The sequence below is a fragment of the Lissotriton helveticus genome, chromosome 9 (assembly GCF_964261635.1).
Source record: "Lissotriton helveticus chromosome 9, aLisHel1.1, whole genome shotgun sequence".
Lineage (NCBI taxonomy): Eukaryota > Metazoa > Chordata > Amphibia > Caudata > Salamandridae > Lissotriton > Lissotriton helveticus.
Genome location: NC_136070.1, coordinates 199,792,399 through 199,820,372, shown reverse-complemented (window position 1 = coordinate 199,820,372; position 27,974 = coordinate 199,792,399).

Here is a 27,974-nt window from a genome sequence, read left to right as displayed (position 1 = left end):
TGCATAAAAATAGTGGGGATAGCCGAGGTCCAAACCGGTTCATCGGATATTTCTCTAAAAGCCGGTAGAGAAACTTATATAGGTATACATCACCTTGTCCTTTTAATAGGCATATAAATCATAACCATATTTAGAAATAGCTAATGCAGTCCAAATAGAGCATGGTTACTTCCAGTAGTTCCGAAAATCCCCAACGATTTCTTGGAAAACTCGTGGCGTTTTTTAGGAACTGAGACTCTTTGATGACGTTATCATGTCCACCTTAACGTCAAACTCGGCACCTTGAAGGTATAAATAAGCCCACACTTGCCCAAGCAAACACACAGTGGTTTGGAGCAGTTTGACTATCTACTTATCCGACGCATCACACTACAGCAAGCGCCGAAGGAAGCCGACCCTCCAGCAGATGCACTGAGAGAGACGCTGTCTTTTCTCTTGCAGAGAAATCCAGCTCCAGTGTTTCCAAGCTCCCCATGCGGGGTGTTGGGAAATCGAGTCCTGAGACTGACCTCCTTCATTCTAAAACCAAGGTACGGAGCTGATTAGACCCTAAGAGAAATCTTGGATAGATTCTTGGCAAAAGAATACTTAACTTATGCTACACCACACTTACTTCTTCCCTCGTACTAGACTTAGGTTAGGTACATCGGGGTAGGCGTATTTTAGAAGCACCAGTTGAGTACTTTAAGTCTTTATTTATTTATGCATGTATTTTATGGCTTATAAACCATACCAAGCTTTTACAGTATTATTATATAATACTCTTCCTGCTGTATGCATTATACTTTACAGCCAGTCTTACGATTGTAGCAGTTCATTTCTTCTGCATGAGAAAGAAGACTGTTCAATAAATACTTTTATTGAAAAGGCCGTCTCTATTTCTCTGCACCTCTGGTGAAACAAAGCATGCACAAATGACTGAGTAAAATATCTATCTATTGTTTCCACAACTCTGAAGATAGTTTTATCTTGGGGAAACAAAGTTGTCATGTTTATGCGGTTGTCAGAAACTAATCCCTTCTTGTGAACTCGAGAAAGTTTCTAGTGACCTCTGAGCTAGCTGGCACTCACAATTAAGTCTAATATATATACGATAGAGACCGAGTAGACATAAGTCCTACGTCACATCTATAGGATATATTATTCCAATGCGCAGAGCCTATTGGGAATATAGGATCTACACTACAGAAGGATGCCCAGCTGGATCGGCCATGACCCAGACTAGATGGAAGTTTAGACCGCTCAAATGTTGGAACTTATTCAAACATATTCTGCTCACCTGAGTAGCTATGTGGCCCAATATCCACCCCCGTTAAGCAGCCCTGTACAAAACTTCTAAAATCGCCAGTGAAACCGTAGGGACAAGGAAGACAAAAGTAAAACATACGGAGCCCACAAGGTACACACGGACAAGGTCAAAGAGACAGTCTCAGATCACATGCCCAGAAGCCCCGGTATCACCCCTACAAGGATCAGCCACTGTGAATGGCACTAATTTGCTTTCTCCAATTCAGCCGGTAGCAATCTACCAACAATTGACGGTGGCGTTAGTTTCTTAGTTGATTTCTAGAAATTTGTTACCGATTATAGCTAGATTAGATAAGCTAGAGTCTACTGTGACACTTATGCATACTATGGTTAGGGATTTAAGTGCAGGGCTAAAAAAATCTAACTTATTGGTTGGAGGTCCTGCTCAAGGGGATTCTAAACCAATAAGAAGGGTCAGCTGTTAAGCGCAATACTCAACCACCTTGTCTGGCGGATAATGCTGTCCCTAGAAACCGGGCCAATGCAGTAGAACAGAAGCAACAAGGGTCTGCAAATATTAATTAAGTGGTAAATATATGTAAATCCACAAATCAAACTAAGCGCGGCCCTTCCTCCATAGCTACAAACAGGAAGGATGTATGCTTAATCCAACCAACACGTTTATTATTGCCCGACTAAAATGGCCCAATTAACCGTGATGATAAAGTGACTCCACATCTCCCACCAGTGTGCTGTCCCTACATTCTCATTCTCACAAATGTTCCCACTAATCAGGAAAATCAAACTGAAACACATTTTCAATTAAAAAATAAAACCTGCCACTGGCTTCAACAGTACACAATATTCTATTCGTGAGACGAGTTAGGTGGGTGGGCCCGTCATTTCCTGGAGACTGTATTGTAATAAATTGCAGATCCCCAAATATTGCTAGTCGACTGCTAGTATGGGAATCCCACTCAAATATCCTGAGGCTGGGCAAAGCGATTGCCGTTCTGCCTCTTGGCTTCCTTTATAGGTTTCTTGAAACTAGTGAGAGAAACACCCTGGCCAACGATGTGGCCTATGCAATGACTCCAATATACCAGGAAGCCCCCCCCTTTGGAAATTAGAAACAGGTATCAGCTCTTGAGTACCCTGGACTCTCAAGACTGACTATCCAGAGCACCCTCAACCCTTACAGTAGATACGTTTTCCATTGCAAGATCCACAACAGCTTCAACACCACAACCAAGCCGACAACCACTGACACCACCGCCCGCATCCTCCACCCGAACCAACCGCCTGCTCTCCTGGACCAACATAAACAACGGGGACACTATCAAGATCATAGTGAACATCATGTTCAACAAAGCCAGCACCACCATCGCACCCCATCTCCAGAAAGCCATCAACATTTCCCTCAAGACTACAACCTTCCCGGATGGCTGGAAGCACGCCGAGACCAACGCCTTACTCCAGAAACCCAAGTCGGACCCAAAGGACCTCAATAACTCCTGGCCTATCTCCCTGCTCCTGTTACCAGCAAAGGTCATCGAGAAGACCATCATCAGACAACTGACCCGCTACCGCGAGGAGAATAGCATCCTGAACCCATCCCAGTCCGGGTTCCGCAGCAACCACAGCACCCAAACTGCCCTCATCGCCGTCACCAATGTTATTAGGACCCTGCTAGACAATGGAGAAAACGCAGCCCTCATCCTCCTGGACCTGTCAGCTGCCTTTGACACGTTCTGCCACTGCATACTACACACAGGGCTCCACAATGCCGGGATCCAAGACAAGGCCATGGACTCCTTCCTCTCCATCAGAACACAGAGCGTCCACCTCCCTCTCCTTCCACCAAGATCATCTGCAGCATACCCCAGCGCTCATCCCTCAGCCCTACACTGTTTAACATCTACATGGCCCCGCTCGCCCAGGTCGCCCGACTGCACGACCTCAACATCATCTCGTACACCAATGATACCCAGCTGATCCTCTCTCTCACCAAGGACCCCCCACACCGCCAAAACCAACCTCCACAAAGGAATGAAGTCCGTCGCCGAATGGATGAGGAACACCCGACTGAAGCTGAACTTGGACAAGACATTGGTCCTCATCCTCAGATCCACCACTTCGGCCTGGGACGACTCCTGGCGGCCAACCACACTGGGAACAGCTCCAACACCCACCGACCACGCACGCAACCTAGGGTTCATCCTCGATAGGCCTGGGTGGTAAATTCCATTCCGTTTGTGGAATTTGGGTAATTTGGGTAATTTTGCATTCCGCGGAGAATGCAAAATTGCCCAAAATTGTGCGCTCCGCGACTTCGCGATATTTTTTACTTGTTCGCGTTCTCAAATGCGTGTTCGCAAGATATTTCCCCCTGAGCACGGAATTTCTGCGTGTTCGTCGAGATTTTTTACCGTTTCACAGAGATTTGCGTAATGCAATTACTCAAATTCCGCCCACCCCATATCCTCGACTCTACCCTCTCCATGATGAAGCAGGTCAACTACAAGTGGATCCCCACTGAAACTAGAAGAACGGTCACCCAGGCCCTCATCAGCACCAGATTGAACTAAGGAAACGCCCTCTATGCAGGAGCCAAGGCAAAACTTCTGAAACAGCTTCAACGCATCCAGAATGCCTCTGCACGCCTGATCCTCGACATCCCTCGCTGCAGCCACATCACACCCCACCTGAGAGACATGCACTGGCTCCCCATCAACGAAAGGATAACCTTCAAGCTCCTCACCCACGCACACAAGGCACTCCACAACACCGGACCAGCCTACCTCAACAGACTCAGCTTCCACACCCCCACCCGCCAGCCCTGCTCCGCCAACATCGACCCTCGCCAGAACGTTCTGCCAACATTGCCACCAAGACCTGTAACACCCTCCCCATCCACCTACGGCAGACCCAAGACCTGCTGACCTTCAGAAGACTCCTCAAGACCTGGCTGTTTGAGCAGTAGCAGCATTCCCCACCCCATGCCTTGAGACCCTCACGGGTAAGTAGTGCGCTTTATAAATGCTATGATTGATTGATTGATTGACTGAAGATCTAGAAAACTGATTCTGACTGGTGTAAGTTCATGGATAGCTATCATTTATGCAGGAAACCTTGGTGTTTGGACGTGCACACAGGGTAGGTTTTACCACATATAGCAGTGAAGCCAAACAGTCGGCAGATGCTTGCCCAGCTGGCGGCCTTTTAATCTGGGTCAAAAACTTGTTGGCATGTAAAATATAGGTTTTAAATATTGATTCAGACAAGATACTTGGGCTAGAATTATCATTGGGCAAGGAGAATGTGCAAGTCAGACTCTTTAACATCTATAACCGGGTGACTAGCCCCCATAGACCTTCGGTGACAATAACAACTCTGACTAATTACCTTGACTCAGCCATGGGGAGTCACCAACTGATAATGGTCGGAGACCTTAATACAACTTTTGAACCGGTTGTCTACATTCAGGATCTAGTCACAGAGGAGGACACGGCCAGGGGGATCGCTAAACTCACAATACCATCAATTAAGAAATGCACTAGTGTGGGCCAACAAATTTTGTCACTCACTATTGCATATGGGGTCAGAGCCTGTAACGGCCGGACACACTCCGATAAAGGAGCACGCCATACCTTTAGGAGGGGTGCTTCTAAGACACGGATCAACTATATTCTTGTCGATCTTGATCTTTGGCCTAGTGTCAAAGATATGGTCATTTTCCTTCGGGATGACAGCGACCATAACGCTTTGTCAATCACGCTGACTGGTCTAGCCTCATTGTATGGCCCCCCTAGGAGTGAGAGTACCCCAGTCATTACTACAAATAACAATAGAAGAGTCAAGTGGCCCCTTATTTTAGCTGATCCAACTGTGCTCCACAAAATATACACAGAGGTGGAGCAGATTTTAATAGACCTGTGTACACCTACCATAGGGCTGAAAGTCGTTATGACCACTTATTTAAAACTGATTACAAACGTAAGACCTCTTTTTTATAAAGATTTTACTGGACCCAAGCGGAAAACAGCCCCCTGGTTTAACAAAGCCTGTAAAAACCTAGGGATGACCTATTTGAGGCAGTGAAATGGAAGTCTCCTATAGATGTACAAAGCTGCAGAAAGTCTTATAAATTGGCACAAAACATGGCAGAAAGGGACTGGGAGTCTGAAAAGTGGAGCATGCTTTTAGAAGCTGAGAAACGTAGGAATAGCCAACTTTGTTGACACCTTCTGTCGAAAGTGTCATCAAACATACAAAACAGACTTCCACATTCAGCCCCAAGTGCAGGAGGATTACTTTGGGGACCTATTTACAGATCAGGGGCTCTGTTATGACTTAGTCACATATATGTACCCTCAGGATTTTAGAATATTCGAAGGAGCCAATATCACAGTAGATGAAACCATCCTGGCCATAAATTTGTTGCAGAGTGGGAAACTCCCAGGCTTAGACAAGCTCCCGGGGGACCTGTTTAAAGCTGAGCCTGTTATATGGGCCCCTGCTTCAAAAAGTGTTTAATACCATCCTGCATGGGGGAGCTATTCCGGAAACCTGGATGGGCGCCATCATTATGCCCATCCATAAAAAGAGTGACAAAGGGTCACCTTGTAACTACAGGCCCATTAGCCTGATAGATGTTCCCCAAACATTTTTCTGTAAAATCATTCTGACCAGAATTCAAAATTGGATAGAGGATAATAATGTTCTGTCTGATTTACAGGCAGGATTTAGGGCTTCCACAAGCACCACTGACCAAGTTTTTAGATTTCTCCTGTTAATATGGAAGGAAGTTACCATCAGAGGAGGTCATTTATACGTGGTGTTTGTGGACCTAATAACTGCCTTTGACTCAATTGACCGGACCCCACTCTGGCTAGCCTTGAGCGACTTAGGACTACCATCCTATACACTTAGAATCCTGATTCGGCTACACCATGACACATATGCCAAGGTTAGATGGAAATCCGATGGTAGCCTGACCAACAATATACTGGTTCAGAAAGGCTGCGTCCTTGCTCCGACATTATTTACCCTCTATATCAATGGTCTAATTGGTGCACTCTTTAATTGCGACAGTGACCCTCCGAAACTGGCAGGTAGAGCAGTGCCATGTCTGCTATTTGCAGATGATACACTGCTTATCCCTAAAACACCTAGAGGAATCCAAAACCTCCTAAACAAATATGCTAAGGTCTGCAAAGAAAAGGGCTTAGAAATAAACTGCTCCAAAACTAAGTATATGTCCTTTAATCCCACAAATCTAGTAAGGGAAAATGTGCGTTGGGTATGCAAGTTTTGGAGTAAGTAAAGTCCGTTGACTATCTGGGAGTTCGCATTAGTGATAGACTGACTTGGAATGCGCAGTTGACAAAGAGCACCTTAACCGTCCAGCATATAGATTGTAACCTAGCATGTAGGGCTAGGGGCTCTCCTTAACAGCCCTTTTCACCTATCCTAGAACTGCATAGGGCAAAAGGTCTAGGAGCGGCTCTTTATGGGGCTGAGTTATGGGGATTGGAAAACCTACCTGGCCGCCAAGACCTGGAACTCCCTCCCTCCCGACCTGCGCCTGACCCAAGACCACCTCTCCTTCAGGAAGAAGCTGAAGACTTGGCTGTTCGAGCAGTAGCGGCACCCCCCCCCCCCAGCGCCTTGAGACCCTTCGGGTAGGTAGTGCGCTTTATAAGTGTCACTGATTGATTGATTGATTACAGACCTAACTACCACTGAAAACAAATTTATTAGAGCTATTACGAACTTGCCAGTGAATACACCACTCCTGCCACTAAGACTAGATCTTGGCCTAAAATCCATTTAATATTTTGCCATTCTCAGGGCCCTTCTAATCTGGATAAGGGTGTGGACAAGTAACGCAAAGTTCCCACTGAAGTAAGACATGGTTGAGCTGATTGCATTGCACAGGCAAACGGGTCGAATCAAGTGGTTCAAAAAGATCAAGGCATGGTTTTTAAAAATGGGGTTGGGGCAGCTCTGGGAGGAACCTGGGACCATTACTAAATCTTTGGTCCCGCTTGTTAAAGAAGGGTTCTGGGGACTGATGGTCTCGGAAAGTATTGAACACTTTGCGCATGGCACTTTAACCGTGAGGTTTTTAAATGTTTAAGACAGCTTTGGCGTTGAGTCTTTCTTGGACGACATCGAGCCACCACAGGCACGAGCGCTATATACCCAACTTAGATATGGAACCATTCCTTTAAACACAATGAGAAGTAGCTGGGGAAATGCAGTGGTTAATGTACTGTGTCCTCTTGCCTTGCTGCTCCCGAAACACTTGAGCATTTTCTTTTTTGCTGCCTGTCCTCTGCTGATTTTAGAAGAACCTGGATAGCCTCTGTGTTTCGTATGCTTTCTATTAGTTAGGTGTAATTTCAAAGCTATATGCATTTTTAAATCTGATACCACACGTTGGCTAGTGTTTGCCATGTCAAGATGGCTGCTACTTGCTTAGAGGAGGAGGCTAAAATGTGTAATTCAGTCTACGAAAATGGCTGTGTCTACATACTTGTATTTGTCCAAATGGATAATTTAGCCTATTGTGTTCTTATAAGACCTATAACCTTGTCTTTAATGGATATTTCAATAACACTCTTTCAATGTAATATTAACTGTTTTTATTCTGATGTATTGTTTTTTTATGATGTGAATGATCATATTTTTGATCAAATAAAACATCATAATCTACTATATCCTGAATAACATAAACGACCTGTGACAGTCTTGCTACTTGCAACACCCATGACACAGTGATGGATGTGAACGTGAGATAATTGTGTTGCCTTTGTCAAATAATTTTGGTGTTCATCGCTACATATATGTAAAGAAATTGGCTGTTTGTAGGTTTCCCCCACACCTTTTTCTCCAATGCTGATATTTCCGACTTTGAAAGTTCACTGAATCCTGCTAACCAGGCCCAAATGAGAGTGCTCTCTCCTGAAAAAATTATTCATGTTAATTGGTAAAACCAATTAGCACGGATTTTAACCCACTTACAAGTTCATTTGTAAGTGATACCCAGGGCATGGGAGTTAAACGGGTCACCAGGACCTGAAGCACTGATTGTGTCAATGAGTGACACAAGAAATCAGATGGCAGCTGTCCTGCCATTGCAGACTGTATGAGCAGTTCAAACTGCTCGAACACTACTTTCCCCTCACCATGAGTGCAAAGGCCAAAGCACTATTTGTAAGATATGCCAGTCACCACTAATGTAGTCCTTTGAAGCCCAGGAGACAGGGCACATTATATTAAAGGTGTGGACATATAAGCTCTAGCTCATATATCACTATAGTAGCCTCTTTCTGGTAACCCTTTGCGTGTGTCGTGTGAGTGTCGGTCAATGCCCAACACCCGCATATGCTCCCTAGTGTGTCTGTCAGCCATTGGACAAAACTGAGGAATGTTAAAAAGGCCCCTCTATGTAATAACGATCAGTGCACAGAGTCCACTGATGTCATTACATACAAAAGTGAAAGTAAAATGAGCCAAAAGGCTTATTTTACTTTCAGTGAATCAGTGCTCCTTAGGATATCTCAGCCCCCCCAAGCACTGCTTCTTACAGAAGAAGTATCATTGGAAAGGGGAGAATGTCCCCTTTCAAATAGTATCTCTGCCCAGTTGATCCCTCATTGAAGATTTCTGCAACAGAAAGATTCCCAAGCAGGGATCCACCCACAAGACAACAGGGAAAGGGGAGCAGCCCTTGGGCAAGAGGGTGTGCTGCCCCTTTGTAATATTTTTTTATTTCAGTCTCCTTTTGCCCCCCGGGGGGCAAAGAGGGGTAATTACCCACGATCTGCCTTTCAGATGCCAGGGGTTTTCTTTTTAAAAAATCCCACCATTGTAATGGCCATGCCCCCACCTCAAATAAATGACGGCATAGTCTTTATGACACCTGGAATAGATAAGGGAAATTACTCCCGATCTGCCCTCCGGGGAGGCAGAAAGCCCTTTAGACATAAGAGAAATTTTAAAAAAAGTGTGGTGGTGGCTGCACACCATGGGCATGGCCATTCACCCACCCATATAAATGGGGACACATTATATCTGCCTCCTGGGGGCAGATGGAGATGATTACCCTCTATCTGCCTTCCAGGGGTAAGAAAGCCCATTGGATGTCAGGGAATTATTCCCCCCCCCTGCTAAAAAAGGGGTTTGCTCACCATGGGGATGGCTATGCCCCCACCCCAAATAAATGGGAAAACCGTATTTCTGCCCTCCTTGGGGGAAGATGGGGTAATTACCCCGATCTAACCCCTGGGGGCACACAGGTTGATTGTTGACTGTCCAGGGATTGTGTGGAAGCCCTAATGCAGTGCACTAAGTTGATCACCAAGAGGGGCATGGTGTGGTGTGGCGGATGACGCGGAGGACTCAAGGTTCAGCCGGAGCAGGCTTGCCACAGGAGCGGGCCTGGTCCCAAACCCCATCCCACGTCACACCCTTGAGGAAGAGCAGAGCTGGTGAGTTGGAGGAGAGCTAGGGCTGGGGGCCAGAGAGCAACCTGACAGCCAACAGCTGACACTTAGGCTTTGAACTGGCATCAGTGCGCCAGGCCCAGCTAAATCTCAGCCACCCCCCACTGCCTCTACTGCTGCCGCAACCACTAACCCCCTGCCAAACTCCTCTCCTGACAGAGGGACAGCCAGGAAGAGGAGCAGAAGTAAAAGAGCAGAAGGGAGACACTTTGGTAAAGCGGGTAAGGCCAGAGATGTAGTACCCCTTGTTAGGGCAGGAGCAGCCGGCATTAAGCCGTAGTAGCTTGCCCCATCGGCAGGACTGCTATGCCACACCCTGCATTCTCATCACCTCACAGTGAAGGACACAGTGGGTTATTTAAGATTCGAACCCATCCGTATAAGGGTTATAAGGGGGCATAACAACAACACAAAGGATAACAAAACAATCAAACAACAGCCACCTCTTGACCACCTTTCATCTGCACTTGCCTGCAGTTCCCTGGCTTCAGCTAACACTCGAATTTCAGAAGCGCGTACCTGCACTCACTATGCTCCAGTTGGCAATTGGAATTCAGAAGTACTTTGCCCAGCTGAAAAACTAAATGCATGCACATGCTTCCTCCGTACAGAAAGGGTGTAGCAGTACATAGATAAATCCTTCCATTCTCTCTGTACTGTCAATCCAGGATGGTGTACCGTTTTAGTGCTGTGCAATATATATATAGCTATACATATAGTGGGTCTCATGTCTGCTAGATGTACATGCTTGTGCGCCCCCTCCATTAAGTCTCTACTGCTTTGGGAGGGGCCGTGCTATCCAACAAAAGCCAACAAATACGCAATGAAAGACCCACAGAGAAGCTACTATCCCAAACTTTGAACCTCAGGGAAAGGTTTGCTTCCTTCCCCCACAGGATGTGCAGGCTCGTGCCCCCCCCCCCCCCCCCTCACAAGGCAGAACCAAACAGTTGGACTCCGGTGGCGACACCCACTGGAAGACTATATCCAAAAGCCCTACAGCCAAGAAAGGGATCATAAGTCAAGGCTTGGCAACCTTGGTGGAACCAGAAAAGACTTAGAATGAGGTCTGGGTGAACAAGGGGGCACCCCTTGCCAAGAACAGAGGGGAAAAGTGCAAAATGGAGCTGCAATAAACTCAACCCCACATGCAAATTAAGCCAGATGTCCCGCTCATTGAAATCAAGTCTGACAAGGAGGACACAACAAGTAGCATTGAAGGAGAGGAAAAAGACAATCCTAAGAAATGTCCCACTGTCCTCTTTCAACAAAAAATATACACCAAATTCTGCTTTTTTGAAAGATGCAGGCTTGGTTCTCTGCAATTGGATGCAAGGTTGTCAATCTCCTCTTGAGCCCCTAGAAGGTAACAGCCAAATGAAAAAAAAGTAACCTTCAGATACCCAGTGTTCAATTTGAAACAGGACCAGGGATCAAATAGTTCTTTGATACGGAGCTAGCTCTTATGGGCCATACTGCACCAACATCACAACAAACGGGGCACAGGGCCCAGGTGGTCCTGGTGTATCCCATTGCAGGTCCCGAACATGATCTGGGACCAGACTCAGTCCACCCCCACAGTAGGCCCAAACCTAGAACACAGAACCTCCTAATATGCAGGCCAGCTACGACACCAATGTAAGTAGAAAGAACTGTGAAATAAATGAGCCCCTAACTATAGGCTATGTGGACAGTCCGATGTCTATGAACACTAAATACAACCCTTCCAAAGACTCCACAGTGAAGGAGCACGTAGCAACCACCACAGGCTCCTGCTTCCATGCGCTAAGTCTTCTACGGAGGGTATTTCCTTTCCTCCCTCTGACCACTCGGAAAACTCTCATTCAGGCATTAATGCTGAGCCGCTTGGACTACTGTAACGACCATTTGAACTCAGCCAATGAGTCTTCGCTGAGCAGACTACAGGCAGTCCAATACACGGTGTCCCGCCTTGTCTTCATGCCCCCGCCCCAGAACTGCCCCGCTCCCTCTCCTACAACAACTACATTGGCTCCTGGTATGCACACTAATCAAATTTAAGATATGCTGCATCGTGCACAAACCCAGAACAGCAAAAGTCACAATTACCTTGCAGGAAAATCAATTCAATATCTTCCACCAAGCTCCCTACGCTCAGGAACTAGGGGCCAGATGTAGGTAGGCTTTTACCGGCCAGTAACGGACGAAATTGTCCGTTACCGACTGGTAATAGCCTTTTCCTATGAAGGTGGTATATTTACCGATTCGGTAAATAACGAATCGGTATTTACCGATTCGGTATTTACCGAATCGGTAAATGAGATGTAGGAAGCACTGTAAAGAGTGCTTTTGTGCTTTAAGGATTCGTTATTTACCACCAACTATTGGTTGGTGGTAAATAAGGAATTCCTGTGTAAATGCAAATGTGTGCATTTACACCTGTGCCATGTGATAGACATACATGCCCTTAAGGCATGTATGTATGCCACATGTGCACACCAGCACTATTCAGGGGTGCAACAGGGTGTCAAAGTGGAATCAAAAGATTCAACATAACAATTTGACCAAAGCGGAAGTGAACATCATCAACAATTTGGCCAATGATCCAACCATTACGATACAGCCGGCTGACAAGGGCGGAGCCCTGGTTTTAATGGATACTACCTTTTATGAGTACAAAATCAATGAACATGTGGCCGATCAAGACATCTATTTCAAATTATCAATGGACCCAACAGCAACATTACAGCAAATGTTAAATACCATTTTACAAACAGCTGTAGAGAACGAGTGGATTGACCAACAAACAGTGTTGTACCTCACACAAAAAAATCCTAGACGACCTACATTGTATATGATTCCGAAAATTCATAAGCACCCTACAAATCCACCCTTCAGACCCATAGTATCTGGCTGTGGGTCGATCTTTGACCCCCTTGGTAAATATATCGACTACTATCTACAGCAATTCGTACAACAATGGGGATCCTACATACGGGATACAACGGATTTTTTGAATCATTTAAAATGGATAGAAGAAGGATTCCAACAACACTGGATAATGTGCACAATAGACGTGGTGGCACTTTACACCTCTATACCGCACCAAGCTGGATTAGAAGCGACAGAATGGGCGTTACTGAAAATGGAAGAATTACCTACCACCCAAAAAATTTTCATACTACAATTACTGAAATTCTGTTTACACAACAGCCATTTCATATGGAAGGAGGAGTTCTTCGCACAATTGAACGGAACTGCCATGGGTTTTGCAGGGGCTCCTGCGTACGCGAATACTTTTATGGCGCAGTATGAAGCAGACAATTTGATGTCATCTGAAGAGTGGAGACACGTGAAAATGTACTGTCGATTCATCGACGACATTTTTTTAATTTGGGATGACATGCCAGCATCACTAGAACAATTGATTGGGCACCTAAATCAAGTGGATACCAGGATCCAATTCACCCATAAAATAAGTAAGGACATCATTGACTACTTAGACGTGAGGATCACTAAAACAACTGACGGTTTTGAAACATCACTGTACACCAAGTCTACTGATCGCAACAGTGCACTTGCATACACAAGTTTCCATCCAAAACATCTTATAAGGAACTTACCAGTATCCCAATTCATCAGGATCAAACGAATATGTTCAAATGAACAAGTATGTCAAACCTCATTGGAACAACAGGTACAAAAATACCAAGAGAGAGGATACGCATCAGATCTCCTAGCTGAACAAATGAATAGGGTCAAACAAATGGATAGAACTGACTTGTTGAAACAACGTCAAAAAGTTTCACCTAACAGGATGGTATTTGTCACCAAATTTACAACTTTATCGCCAGTGATCAAAAAAATTGTGAATAAAAGATGGGAACTCTTATCCATGGAACCTGATTTCCACGGAATTTTCAAAGAATTACCTCTACATGCATACACGCGTGGATCAAATTTGAGGGAAAGACTGAAACGAAAACAACAACCTACAGCAGTGACTAACTACACCGGAACAACCAGATGTTTAAACTGCACAAACTGCAATAATGTGATTATTGGCAACACTTGCACACACCCTATGACTGGCAAAACCATTAACTTAAAGCATTCGAGTGATTGCAACACCAAGAACGTGGTATACGCTATCAAATGTCCATGTGGCAAGATGTACATTGGGAAGACGGAACGCAAAATCAAGGTACGAATTACAGAACACAAAAGTCGCATACGCAATGAGAACATGACTTCACCACTCGTGACACATTGGAAAGAAGCAAGCCATACAATTTCCCAATTGAGATTTTGTGTCATTGAACAAGTAAAGATCCAACTTGGTATAGACAATCACCAAAGGTTGCTGCAACGAGAATTATTCTGGATTAAATACTTAAAGACCCTGGCCCCAACAGGCCTCAATGACAAATACGATTTGGCCTGCTACTTATAAAATGCATCAACTGAGATGAGTATCACCTGTTGACCATGTAGACACATTTCAAGTAATGCATTACATAGATTGAAGGGATGGCATTATCTAGCAGTGAAGTTCACTATCATGGATACTACACATTAATATTATTCCACAAAGGTGGAGGACAGAGCCAGATATGGCTGGTCAATATTTTTTGTTAGCAGATTTGAAGCACCCAGCTATTCATCAGTAACATTTCAATAACTACTAGTAGTATGATATCCAACAATATCATGATCTAGAGCATGTTCTAGTCTTATGTCAACTAGAGGTAACATCATCTGTATGCTTATTTTGAAATGTATGCACAGTGCCATATAAATTTAACATGATTTTTTGTAAATAGACCCTAAGTATCATGTGATTCACATGTGACAGCCCTACAAAGATGGCGAATATGTATTTAATACAATACTGGTATCTAGAGTTCGCATTTGATTTATATCGTTTTGATGCAATGTTATTTTTATTGTTTATGTATACATGTGACACTACACATTTATACTCACTCATCAACCCATCATTGATTCTTTGGAACTCATTATTAGGAGCACCACTGCACACCCAATGTTCAACATAGCAGGCACTGACACTTGATTGCCACTAAATACCTCCGCGCCTGGCATGCAATCCGAGCGCGGGAAACCATTACTTCAGTACAGCAGAGATCAGTCATTACCCGTTTTACCAGTCAACCCACACGCATTAATCGGTAAATCACACAGCCATAACTTTAAGATGGCGCCTGCCATAACGATTGAATCGGTGGAACCTGCCGTAGTAAGTCCGTTTTCAGTTACCATAGTGTCTCCACGCCATGAACACAGCGAGTATTAATGGAGATCACCGTTCGGGACGCGAACACATAGACGTTAAGCGAGCAGAGCCAACACTATTGCGGTCGAGATCATCCATTCTACAGGTATTTACCGACACAAAGATAGATTACGCGAGCCATTCGACAGGTTAATTACACATGCGTCTGTAATAGTGCGGCATTCATTTTATTTTGTAGATAAACTTCTACAAGACACGAAGACAAGGTAGGGTGATCATTTCGTAGCAATACGATCATACCGTTTCTAGAACTCGATCTAAGCACTTACAAAACGTATGCTTGCAATTACAGATTCTCTGGAAACTGATCACCAGGTATGTTGTTATCACAGATACAAGCATTAAGGTATCATATCTTTTGCAACCTCCGCCCTCAATATCACATTTCTTTTACCCACACAGCGCTCTAGATATACAAGTCATTGCAGCAGTATAACTATCTCTGCATTCCAGTTCACATCAGGTACGCCACCCATTTAATATATCTGGTTACCCCCATGACCCACCATATACATTACCTTTTTCACTTATACTCAATTTCTTTATTTTTTCAGAGTTGCCCCTGACGAAGGCACCGTCTTGCGTGCCGAAATGCATAGGGCTTATTCAAAAATGCTTGTATAATGTTATGTACATAAACTTATGAAAAATGTACTTATGAATGTACTTATGCATGTTCATGGAAATTGTTATGAATAATGTTAATAACACAAGCCAAGAAACATTGTAGAGCAATAATCAAATAAATGCACAAATAAGTGTAAAATACGAATCTAAAGGAGTGTTGTTTAAAACTTCATTATTGTTTAAGGTGCGGCGCACCAAGTGAACAGTGCATGATTAGGTGGGCACCTACCCACCATAACCTTTGATTTATCCACTCAGGACTGACTATCCTGATTAATCATAGCACCATTGGAGGAATTTAAAGTTATTGTTTATTTTCGGAGTGCTCCTCACTACCCCTATTACCTTGAAAGTGGCACGCTGCCACCCTTGACTATTTCCCTGTTTTACCGAATCTGTATTTACTGATTTGGTAATTGACATTCATTCCTATGGGCCTGCAGGCCCATAGGAATGAATGTCAATTACCGAATCGGTAAATACTGATTCGGTAATTACCGAATCTTAACGATTCGGTAATTTTTACCGAATAATTACCTACATAGGATTTACCGATTTTAAAATACCAAATCGGTAAAATTCAGTATTTTAGAATCGGTAAAACCTATTTACCTAAATCTAGCCCTAGATCTCTATTCCTTGTACTACGTTTCAAAAAATCGCGCTTGGGTGTGAAAGCTTTCTTTCACCTAGCCCCCTTCTATTGGATTCAACTCCCTATCCATTTCCAGCAATGCCCTGATCACCTTCAATTCAGAAGGCTCCCTAAAACTGCACTGTTTTAATCTTATCTCTCCTCTTTTCCTGCTGCAGCTTATCCATAGCATGGAGATACCCTTTTGGGGGTGATTCAGGCGATTTATAAATTGATAAATATTAAATATCAAATATCTAAGTCTCACACCTTCTCTGCCTTCAAACCATGACAAGCCAACCCACTTGTTTTCTTTGTTCCTCCTCCCCCAGGAGGGAGGTCAAGGGAACCAACCAGAAGCTCATGGGCTGCTCTCATATCTTGGCACACAAGAATGGGCAAACATCCTAGCAGCTTACACACAGGACACACAGGATGTATCCTGTGGTATCAAACCTGCAGCTGTAAAACAGGGTAGTGGCATCCAGCTCTTCGGGCAAAGGAGAAACCAACTTAAATGAAGCTGCCCAGTCCAATACAGACAGTGCTTGGGCATCTCTCTTAAATATAATGCAACTCATGGGGGAGGATCTTTAATATCAATCAGACAAAATGGATTTGCAGTTGACCTTTCTTAAAAGCTTGGCAGTCTTTGTTGCACTTCTTCAGTGCGCACAGGCTGGGCAGTACGAAGCACAACTTAGTTGCCGGTGCAGTCCAATAGTGGATAAACTACCCTCTCACCATTCAATGCTGAGAAATCTATGTAAGGAACTTAAGAAAGAAGCTCTGGGTACCTGCAGTCCACTGCCTAAGTAGCAACCGACCCTCAGTGACCAAGAGTCTGCAGTGATCTGCATTTCCAATGGCCTGTACCATACCTGTAGAAAGCTTTTGGCTGATCCCCAACAGTCATGACCCAATCAGATCTTGAGGCTCACTTAGGCCCCAGGAGGGGAACAATCTTACCTGCGGATTCTTTGGAAACAAAAACAAATACAAAGCAAAGACGGGCCCAAAGGAGGAAAGGCTGGAACAGGAAGCTTGCTCCAAACCAGGTAGACATTTATCCGCTCTTTAGGCCAGTAGCAGGCCAAACAACGACCACCTCCACAGAGCTGGTTGGCCAATCATTGGAGTCCGTAGCAACGCTTAGCGGTGCTTAGCCACCAACCTACTGAAGGAGCTCCCCACCAAGGCCCCCTGGGAATTCAGAAGAATAGTCTAAACTCCCAGCCAGTGTTCCTTCTTGGCCAGAAAGCGAAGGATCCAAAATGGCAGGAACAACCGTGGAAATAAGTGGCACAAGGACAGGAGCCTAGACGGATAACAACTAACAAAGTCTGGGTCCAACACCACAGGTAATCAACAGAGGCCCGCAGACACCACTAGCCAGGGGCCATAGGCCGGTGGCTATGGCCACCACAGATGAGAGCAGAAGCTAGCCATTAAGTAACAGGAAGCCATCTAAACCAGAAATACTATGATACAAGTCTGGTGAGGCAGCTCAAACTCTGTCCGTAGGGTGTTACAGACCAGTTGGCTCAGGTGGCATCCTACACCCCTGCTCAGACGAAAGAAGAAGGTCTGGACAAAGGGTCCCAATACTGCCTGAAGGCCAGAATCCAGAGTTCTTCCTTTCTGGAATTGCGACACACAAGACCCAAGAGGCGATAAATTCACAGTGGGACACAACCACTCTCACCTTCAGACCAGAATACAAATCGAGAGGAATTCATGACAACTTGAAGCAAGGCAATATACTTCTGCTGTCAGAAAAAATTCCAACCCTGGCAGGTTTAGCCTCAACAGACCTGATGTCAACAGGATTCATCCATTCTGAAACCCCGCTGACAAGAAAAGTCACCAAAACAACCTGGAGAATGTACAATACAGCACAGAAAGTCCTTGCAGAAATTTCCGACTATGGGAACTGGGGGATAAATATCACCCCCTTTTAGGAACCTGGTTATCCCACATCTTTGCTCTCACAGGAGAGGGGCAAACCACCTGCAGACTTGAATAACATCACTAGCTCTTTGCTTAGAGGAGCAAATGGTCACTCACTAATTAATACAAATGCCCCTTAGGACGCTCACAGGTATTGTCAGTAGATAATCGGTCCCTTCCATCTGTACAATGACCTCAGGTGGATTACTAGAACAATTAACAGTCAATCTGGCAGACAATGACAAGGTAAAAAACAAGCAGCAGTCACCCACACTATGCAACAATCAACTTTGCCTATGCTCTTGAAATATCAATGCCCATGCCAGCAAACTGTCAGACAGGGACTTTCTTAACTACCTAAATACTTTTGACACCATTGCAGGAACCTTGGAAGGCTGAACCATCACATCTCCAAGGAAGTTTGCGTTTTTACACTAGCAGTTAGGAGGGCACAATACGGCCACCTACAAGGCAGATTGGCTACTTCTGTGGACAGCCTCAACTCGCTCCCTTTGTTCTGCCTCACCTTCAATTAACGCAATAAAATTATCCCCTGCACCTCAGAATAGGACATTTGAAAAGATGATCATCAATGCGTATATTCACACAAAGCACAAAACTAAGGCAGCACGGCAACTGACAGACCAGATTGTGGCATATTAGGCGAAGTGGAACAGCAGACGTCATTTTCACTGGTGATCTGAATCTATTTTTGCTAGGCGTCTCTTCAGTAGATGTAATGGCAACTCAAACAGCGCTATGGGACATACCAGTGCAAGGAAACTAAACTTGGGGCCTCTTAACCAGAACTGGTTTGTGCCTATTTGATGACCTTGAGCACCTCGATTTAAGAGCCGCAGGTTCCCAGAAGATAACCCTAAGGTGACCGCCTACTACTCTACAAGAACGTGCATGACAGTAGACTATACCTCTGTCTCCCTTTCACCGCTCAAACAAGTTGTTTCATTCTGTCTAGGAGACAAATGCGATAGTGACCATCGCGAATCAAGAGAGCTCTCCAAAAACAACAATGCCCATCTTTGAACGAAAATGGGTTCTACCTGAGTCGGTCTCTATGATTAATTACAAGAGGATCAAATTGGGGCCTCTCTTGCAGTCCGCTATATCTCTTTATCAAGCGCAGAATGGATCAAATAAAGAGATGGGAGTCTTTTACTAGCAGCTTGGCAAAGACCTTCACAGTACCACTCACACTTAAAGCACTCCAAACTACTAAAGTGATGGGAAGCATCCTAAAAATGTGGTGGATCCAAATTAAGCAGACCAAAAGATTGATTAATCATAATCTAAGCTCGCACCACAATAAATCGGAGGACAACGCTTTGCAGACACTACTATGGCAGAAAAAAGTCCACATAAATAGGCTGAAGTGGGCTAACAACAGCTCGAGGGAAGAAGATTTCTGGGTAAAATATAAAGCCCAATCATAGGTTTTGGGGGTTGATTAATAGGCTCACCCACATTTCACATGGGGATTTCCTCTCACATCTCTGAAGAGGCTTGATTAAGGCACCTTGGAGACCACTTTTATCGGAATGCAACGCACAAATGACAGTCCTAGAAACAATAAAATATTCAATAGAAAGCTTCCATGCCATCTCATTAGAAGAAGGTAACCCCTCAGCACCTCTCTCACCAGAATTAGGCGAGGCACACTATCTGCCTCCAGCAGCTGACATTATATCAATTACATGGCAAATTGACAAAGGCAGGAGGAAGGGGGCACCTGGGCAGAAACATTTGAGCCACTCTCCTCTGAAATAAGTCATTTCAATACAATTCTACCCACCTGGATGGGTGCAATAATCTCTCCGATATTTAAAAGTGATGACAAGTCCTTCCCAAAAAGCAACAGCCTAGTCGCCCTTATAGATAATGAGGCAAAATACTTTGCAGGAACACTATTAGAGGAACTCTTGATTTGGGCTGCAGAGAGATCGATAATACCGCTCAATTAAACAGTGTTTTCAAAGTCCTCTGCCCTTCATAATCTGCTGGGACAAAATCTGGAAGGCTCCATCAGATATTCTCAATTATTACCTGTGGCAAGAGTTGCAACAGAGAAATTCATCACTGGTCACTACCTACCTTAAGGAATGCTTGCACAATACCAGATTTTACCAGCTCTGGGAATTGACTATCAGCCATGCTGCATCAAAAAAATGAGTGTGGAACTCAATAAAGTCTCTGTCACTGGTGTAAGACAAAGAAGAAGTTGTTTTTAATTCCAAAAAACCGAAACGCTGCGTCGACAACTGTTTCTCTCATGTATCAATTGATTTTTATTTTGCATTTTTAAGGTTTGTACTGTATAATCTGATGAATGTCTGTGTATTTTTAATAAAATGAAGAACAAATAATCTAATGACAATGCAGTAGTGTTGTTACTATGTTAAAACATTTTTTTAATCTCTTGTACATGTTTACAGTCTGACTGTCTTATTTCTTTGAATGTGGTATAGTTATTAATGTGGCATAAGCATCTCGTACTTATATCTTTGTGTAAAGCTTACCTTTATCTGTGGTGGGTGAGTTGTGGTAGTCTGGTCTACCAAGTTTTGGGAAAAAATGTTCCTGTTCACTTTGTATCCCCCTCGTCCCAGATTGGATTAGGTTGGGGAACCTCCTTTTTTACTTTTACCTATACCTTATTGGCATATTTAATTTAGGTGTACAACCCTAGTAAATTGTACTACATGAATGCAGGGCCTGTAAATTAAATGGTGCTTGTGGGCCTGCAGTTCCTATTGTGTTACCCACTAACGTAGCCATTCGAAACCTGTCTCAGGCCTGCCATTGCAAGATATAGTGAAGTTTTACACTGCCATTTCAATTTAGAAACATAAGCCTTTTCGAGGTGTAAACCTTCGTTTTTAATGCATTTAAGTCACACCTATGGTAGGCCCCAAAGGCCCATTGGGTAGGGTGCACATATAGGTTTACGTTGTACATGTGCTGGTTGTTTAAGACTCCTACTGTAATTGTTCCCTGTTGCAGGGTCTATCTCTCCCATAGGATATCATTGGATTACCTTATTATGATTAATAAGTGAAAGCTTAACTTCGGCAGCAAATAGGAAGATGATGTTTACACCCAAATTAATTGTAAATTAAAATCCCTTTAGTAGTAAAGATAGATTTCAAGTCACAGTTGTTAAAATACCACTTTTAGAAAGCTGGCATTCTTTTGTTCTATCCATTTGTGCCTTCTGGCAGTATCCTGGGTCATGTCACAAGCTCAGCTCTTGTCCTTTGTGTATTTCTCCCAGGCAGTGAGACAAAGGGGACTGATGTTGGCAGCATTGGCCATCCGTTCAAGATGGTTGGGGCAGAGGTATTTCCTCCATGACTTGCATTTTAAAGAGCTACCTCCCACACACACACACAGAGGATTTTGACACCAGTCTTTTGAAACCCTAGACTACTTGGAGACTTAGCAGGGGGAAAAAGTACATTTCCAGAACCAGAGGGGAGGGAAGTATGGGGAGTACTCACACTTTAAAGGATGGCACCAGATATAAATTATGGACCTCTTGATCCAATCTGTGTGGAAGACTCAGAAGAAAGACTGCCCTGCTGCAGGAAGGACAGCCATGCTACCTGAGTAAAAAAGTATGGACTTGCGCCTTGAGCCCAGCACTATTAGAGTGATTCCAAGGGCTTGATGGCTCACATCCTGTCTGAGCTACAGGTACATAACAAGCTCAAGTGACCTGCTCCAAATTTGCCAAGCAGGCCACAGCTGCAAATGGTTCCACATGAGCCCTATTAGCCTCTGGTTGAGTGAATCCCTGATCCCCAAGATGTGCCTCCCAATGCCCCAGGATCCTATGCTGGCATCAGAGTATACTCCTCTATAAAAACAGGTGAAATTCTAAAGGTTCGGGCTCTGTGCAACCACAAAGAGGCCGCTTTGCCTTAAGACTCTGATGACTGCAACGACCACTAGTGTGATGCTCTGACAAATCTGACGCTTTGAGCAACAGTGACCGCAAACATTGACTGGCAAACAAGACCTGCACTTCATGCTACAGCAGCGACAGCCCATGGTGACTGCCAATGAAAACCTCCAGCAGCGACCATCTGTGAAGATCGACTGGATCTATGCGCTAAGGAGACAACGCGCTGAGGTGACAGGCCTGCTATACGCACCATAGCACTGACCATCTGTGATGTTCTCCCTACTCCTCACAGCCTCCTCCACCGCAAACAGAACTTTTCCCACCAGACTTTGAAAATGTAACTTTTTTAGAGGCATTAGCCTGATGCCTGTATCCAGCCACACTCCATCACCTTGAGTGGTGCTCTGTGCTTTTAAGTGCTATACTTACCAATACACCTTGAAATTGCATATCTCTGGTTCTACTTATTGGGGTTGTGTCTTTCTGGTCTCATTGTATTTATTGTAATTTACTCTTTTAGTCTAGATTGCTGTGAGGTTTTTCTTGTTTTGTGTTTTCACTTTATTACTCTTTGTGTGCTGCATGCAGATTTTACACATTGCCTTTAAGTTCAGCCTGACTGTTTTTGTGCTGATCTACCAGAGGATTAAGCTCAGGTTAATTGTGTTACTTTTTGTGGTTTGCCCTGATTGTGGTCGTTGCTTGAGAAGGGTTTCCGTCCCCCTTAACCAATAACTCAGTTTTTGACAAAAAGCATGTGAAATTCACACCTATCTAGATTATCTTTAAAAAATATGTGGCAGGTTGTTGTTATCATTTCCTTAGTGTAAGGAGTATCTGCACCCACAAACTACAGATGTACCATTTGGCAAACCCAAGTGACAAACTGAGAACCCAAAATTTGCAACACAAGAAAGTCATTTTTGGCTATACCTTTTGCTCTTTATTATGACAACCCACACTTGTGGTCTTATTTTAATTCAGTGAAATTTGAGATATCTGTGAGCAATAGGGCTGGAAAGTAGGGCAGGTAGACAGTTCCTGTAAGTTCCCAAACTATTGAACTGCTCTGCTAGGGTAGTGCAATTCAAATAGAGGGTAGAACCCAAATAGAGGTAGCCCTCCTTGTATATTCTTTGAGTTGACAGCACATTATTCCTGATTTTCAGGAGTCATTTGCGGAACCTAGAGTGGTGCAGATTGTCTAGGGGGCTACACAACACAATCTGTTCCTTTTTTGGGGTGCAGTAGAGGAGTGACATGCAAATGGTGGGTAGAGAAGACACAGATAATATGAACACATACCTGAAATGCAATGTGAGTGTGGGAAGGAAAATTATAAGCAATGCTCTCATTTTTACTCTTTTCCATGCGATCTAGAAGAACACTGATCTTTAACGAAATTGGGGGAAATTCAAATTCTACTTTTGTGATCCCAGTTTAGAAACTCTAATATTACTCTTCAAACATTGACAACCCAAAATGGGCAAGCATATGTACTGACTCACTGTTTGACCCTTTTCATGAGTGTTTGGAGATGCTAAGCTCTAAAACATTTTTGAAACACAATTCAACCACTGGGCATTCTTTCTTATTCTTCCCCAAATAGATTGTCCTCCTACCAACATGAATCAGCAATGAATCGGGATTATACATGTTTTCGGAAAGCAGTCATGTTGTCCTAACACATCTATATTAATATAATAAAGAGAGAGCCCAAACCTTTGAGGCGGGTAATCTCAGGAACCACAGCACAAATCACAACACCTGCTGGAAAGGGCAGTTGCAGCAGAAGGACATAGGCTATGCAGACGCCCACCATATACATTTAAAAGGTAAAAGAACCGTGCCAGCAAAGTAGTCACTTGTGGGCGTGTCTGCGTTGTGCTGTGGGCGTGTGCTGGGGGCGTGACAAACGCTGGGGGCGTGTGGTACGTTCCTCCCTTCATGCCATGTCTCATATTGTGTGCTGTGGGTGTGTGCTGGGGGCGTGGGCATGTGCGGGGCGTGGGTTGACGGAAAAAAAAGCGAGCGTTGTGCCCAATATTTCATTGTTTTTTCTTCTCATGTTCTGTACATTCCAGCTCTGGGTGTCCACCCTGCTCCCTTTAAATATCCCTGCACCACATAATCATAACCCACCCTTACTCCTTAAAAAACCCCAACACCCTTAAACACTAACCCATCTTAACCCTATAAATATACCCTGTACCCCAAAACCCAAACCTAGCCCTGAACCCTATAAATACCCCCGTACCTCAAAACCCAAACCTACCCCTGAACCCTAAAAATACCCCTGTACCCCAAAACCCAAACCTAGCCCTGAACCCTAAAAATACCCCTGTACCCCAAACCAAAACCTATCCCTGAACCCTAAAATACCCATGTACCCCAAAACCCAAACCTAGCCCTGAACCCTTAAAATACCTCTCTAGCCCAAAACCCAAACCTACTCCTGAACCCTAAAAATACCCATGTATCCCAAAACCCAAACCTAGCCCTGAACCATAAGAATAACCCTGTACCCCAAAACACAAACCTACCCCTGAACCCTAAAATACCCCTGTACCCCAAAACACAAACCTAGCCCTGAACCCTAAAAATACCCCTGTACCCTAAAACCCAAACCTAGCCTGGAACCCTTAAAATACCCCTATACCCCAAAACCCAAACCTATCCCTGAACCCTAAAAATACCCCTGTACCCCAAAACCCATACCTATCCCTAAACCCTAAAACTACCCCTGTACCCCATAACCCAAAACTATATCTGAACCCTTAAAATACCCAAACACCCCAAAACATATACCTCAGGACCCCAAAACAAATACCCCTATACCCATACTTACCTTATCCAAACATTAAAAAAACATGCTTTTACCATTCATGCATTTACAACGAATTTCGTTGTAAATGTATGCGTGGTAAACGCATATAAAATGTAATGCCATGCAATATAATGTCATTGCGAGTCATGATACTTTCGTAATGAAAGTATGTGGAGTGATGCGTTTCACAGGCCAGTCACAGATAAGAAATGCTACAAAACAATATACTACTGGCCGGCAGCAATTCATACCCGGACAACGTAGGGACGGGCTGCTAGTCAGTTTATAAAGATACAGAAACCGCACAGTTTGTGATCCTGTATACCAGCCCCACAGTTTTTTAATGAAACAATGCTAATTCACCATTGCCTCTGACCTTATCACACTGACTCCCTTGTTGTCCATATATCCCAATGTTGTGATCTACAAGTTATGTCACTGGACAAACCTCCTGGTATCATCATATTGATATTTCCACAAAAAATATTTTTTCAGCAGCACAGATTCCATGATGGAATATATTAAAAAGAGTGACAGGCCCATGCCAAGACTACTTGGGATGTCCCTTTGCCAATAATTATAAAGCAAATAAAATCCCAGTATTCAATCACTAATACTTTAGCCTCCAATGCATATACAGGTGTGTTTTCATAGCTTCAACTACTTCACAAACATTTCGTCAATACATATCAGATGCATGAGGCCACATTTAATAAAACACCAAGTGTATAACATGAATTTTCTCATCTTTCAATAATTGACAAGGTGTCAGTGTAGCATGCAGTGCAGAAACTGTCAACAACCCTGCACGTGCTGACTGCTGTAGATATGTTAATATGAAAAAGGGGATAGTTACAGCTAAGTGGCAGAGCAGGGCATTTGACTCCTCGGCTTAACGCCTCGCTCTGCCACTTCTGAAAATAGGGCTGCACCATATTTACAACAATATGGTGCAGCCCTGAGTTTCCCCCTGCACTGGCGCTAAATTTAGGAGCCTAATGCTAACACAGGCACCCTTGCACCATAATGCAAGGGTTCCTGCGTTGAGGGGAAGATTGTTTATGTGCAAGAAGTTATCCCTTCCTGCACAAAAATAATCTTTAAATGGCATTTTGTCTCTTCTATGTTTGCTGCTTAATGCAGCACACATAGAAGTGACAAAATGTAATTTTTTAAAAAAAGATTATTTATGTGTAGGAAGGGTCACGTTCCTGCACATAAACAATCAATGGTCTGTTGCTGTTTCTATATGTGCTGCACAAGGCAACACACATAAAAACAAGAGGAAAGCATTTCCAAGGCAGCTTTAAGCCACGTTTAGTGGCTTAAGGTTGCCTTGAAAATAAGCCAAAGCACATACCGCTACAGGAACTTCACTAAAAGTGACCTTCCTGTGGCTATAGGGACTTGTAAATATGCCCCACAGTTTGAAAACATTTCAAAATATTGCAAATACGACCGATGGGCGGATGCTCTTTCCAATCATCCTCTTATATGTGTGCAATGAACACTGGTCATCATAGCCGCTGTTTATGGATGAATAATAACAACTTGAAATGTCCAGCATACGTTCTATAAATGAGCATAACAGCTACAGATCACCCAAGGCTTGCTGCTTTGCTCAGGAAAACTATGTCCTTACTTTTTCCTCTTTTAAAAATGCATGTTTTCCAAATACATTACAATATTATTATTGTCACTCCAGTGTGATAGTTTCTTAGATTTATGTTTAGCAACTTACTGTTTTGTGACAACAGAAAAAAAGTCCTTTGCTTTTATATCTTCTCCAATACTTCTACTTGGTAATGATTAGTAATGTAAACCCATGTTGTATTACAAACTCATTTGCATCTTTGAGCGGCCACGGTAGATTAATATATCACTGCAACGTTAGGGCATCTTTATCTCTTTGAATTTTAGTCAGTCAGAATCTGAACTACCAAAGGCCAAGATTCTCACCCAAGGGTACTCAATCTGAGGACATTTTAGAAATACCCCACTCTTGGGGAGTGTGTTGCAACTACGGCGCATTGTCATATTTTGCCACTGGGCACACTTATGCACACTGGTTGAACAGCAGGACTGTGTGCTGTATCACAGCGCATCAGTCAAAACATACAGCCTGATTCATGAAAGGATAATCGGCTCGCAAAGTGCCAGATTCTGAGAATCTGGCCCTTTGCGAGCGCAATTATTGCATTTGGGATTCATCATCCCAAATGCAATAATCGCTATTACAGAATTCGCTATTGTGCGAGGAATTGCATTTAAGGAATATCTATTAGAGATTTCTTAAATGCAATTCATCAACCAATTCTAAATTGCTAATTCGCAATTTCGGGCCGCTATTTACCGAGAGGTCAGACCTCTCGGTAAAAAGCAAAAACTTAGAAAAATGCTTTTAAAAGCATTTTTCTAAATTGCATGTTGCGCAACACCTGTTCCAATTTGCATTTAAGGGGTGCTACAGGGTGTCCTTTGGACACCCCTGGCACCCTTTAAATCGCTATCTTATTTGCGAGTAGCAAATTACTACTCGCAAATAAGGAATACTCCCCATTCATTCCTATGGGCCTTTTGGCCCATAGGAATGAATGGTGAGTTATTCCTTATTTGCGAGTAGCAATTTGCTACTCGCAAATAAGAAATGTGTAGGAATCGCTATTTATTTAGCAATTCCTACATGAATACCGTTTTGCGAGTCTCTAATAGCGATTCCTTATGAATCTCTATTAGAGACTCGCAAAACGGTACCTTGATGAATCAGGCTGTAACAGCCTGATTCATCAAGCTAAATTGCACTCGCTAAGGGCAAGATTCTCAGAATCTTGCCTTTTGCGAGTGCAATTTTTGCATTTGGGATTCATCATCCCAAATGCAAAAATCGCTATTTAAGAATTCGCATATTTGCGAGGAATTGGATTTAAGGAATCTCTAATAGAGATTCCGTAAATGCAATT